The sequence below is a fragment of the Bidens hawaiensis genome, unplaced genomic scaffold (assembly GCF_021521415.1).
Source record: "Bidens hawaiensis isolate Kalapana, Puna unplaced genomic scaffold, B.hawaiensis_p1.1 tig00010424_1, whole genome shotgun sequence".
In the NCBI taxonomy this organism is placed as follows: Eukaryota; Viridiplantae; Streptophyta; class Magnoliopsida; order Asterales; family Asteraceae; genus Bidens; species Bidens hawaiensis.
Genome location: NW_027491793.1, coordinates 195,737 through 197,562, shown reverse-complemented (window position 1 = coordinate 197,562; position 1,826 = coordinate 195,737). Strand labels below are relative to the sequence as shown.

At 41.7% G+C, this 1,826-nt stretch overlaps 1 pseudogene; it reads right to left on the bottom strand.

Annotated features, from left to right (window-relative positions):
- Nucleotides 1-296: 296 nt before the first annotated feature.
- LOC143535156 (UDP-glycosyltransferase 75C1 pseudogene) lies at nucleotides 297-1,588 on the bottom strand (annotated as a pseudogene).
- Between the last annotated feature and the right edge of the window lie 238 nt (nucleotides 1,589-1,826).

Here is a 1,826-nt window from a genome sequence, read left to right as displayed (position 1 = left end):
CTGAAAATGTTTCCAATTTCAATTATGCCATTATCTTACAATAAAAGAAAAAATAAATAAAATAACAAAGTTACTAAATTACCCTGATATAACGGATAAAATAAACTGGGTTAGAAAAAAGTACTAAAATTGCAAGTTTTAGAAAAGTGAGGTAGTCATTTGCAATAAATTCAAAATCGGTACTAAAGTTGTATAATTGGAGAAACCACGGGTACTAAAATGGCGCTTAACTCTATAATTAAATAAGATAAACAAGATAATAAGTAACTTCCAATTATACTACAACATATGTTATTTTAAGCCACATCCAAGAAAGCTTGCAGATTGACCACGGATGATCCGCCGTTATTGAGAGCTTCTCTCCGCATTTCTTCTCATTCCTGCATTTTCCATAACCATTTCCACACACCTCTTAATCTCCTTCCCTTCCACCAGTCCATCTACCTCCCTCCTTTTCACTCTAATACCTATTTTCCAAACATCATCAATCATTTTCGCCTGATCCGTCCACTGTGGAAAGGCAACGGTTGGAACACCGGCCGCCAACGCCCCCAACGTCGAATTCCACCCGCACTGCGTCACAAAACACCCAATTGCATGGTGGTTCAATACCTCCACCTGAGAACACCAACCCACAATCATCCCCTTATTTTTAAGTACCTCTATTTTGCTCAATTCCTTCTGTTGGCCCACGTCTCTTATCACCCACAAAAACGGCCAACCACTTTCAAGCAACCCAGATGCCATCTCCTCCGCTTGATCTAAGGATAAAGTGGACATGCTTCCGAACGAAACATACACAACCGATGATTCCGGCTTTGTGTTTAGCAATTTGATATAATCTTCTTCGGGTTGTTCCATTGAATTGAATGATGAGACGAGGGGTCCAACCGAAGCATCACAAGTTTTTCAGTTGCTCTGATGGACTCCATTTCAAGCCCGTCAAAAGTGTTCACCAGTATTCTTGGAGATAATTTGAGTACACCAATATGCTCTTTCATCAATTCCAGAATAAAAGTCTGTTCCTCGGGGCAGGATGACGACATAAAGGACGGCAAATCAGCGATGGTTAACGATGGAAGTCCGGGTAAATTGATCTGAAATGTTGGATTATTGTTGTTAGCAGATATCAAACCTTCATAGCCATTGAAATAGTAATAATAGATATCCAAGACAGTGGCTGGTTGGCACCGGAGGAGAGTCGCATCCAGACCATGGACATTAGCCACCTTCGCTGCCCACGGTATGGCAGTGGTGTAGACTAAGTGATCAAACGGTTGGCCTGCTGCAGCTGCAGAGCTAATGATTTCACCGACTGCGCAAGAACCATTGGTAGCAAAATCTGAGAAGAATTGCTGCAAGGTGGTAGTTGCTTGTTCGCCATCGTCATGGCCATCTGAAAATGGTGCAAAGGCTAGGCCGTGGTGGCTGGTTTCTATGTTAATGCTTCGTATGGCAGAGATGCTGGGGAGAAGGTGACACTGACACCCAACTTAAGGAGGCGGTTGGCGAAACAGAGGGATGGGTTAATATGACCTTGTTTTGGATAAGCAACAATCAAGATTTTGTTTTTCCGCTGGCCGGTCATTGTACTGGAGGGTGGTCGTGATCCAAGGGGTAGAATGCCGGTATATATATATATATATACTTGCAATGTGAGATAGCTTCAGGTTAATATTATCGTGTGACTCATATGGTCCCATTTTCATTTTTGGAATAGACACTTCATATGAGTCCCATTTTCATTTTTGGAATGGACACTTCGGAAATTATTAAAGGATTCTTTGTTGTTATTTGAAATCTAGGTTCTCACTAGCTGTAGCACG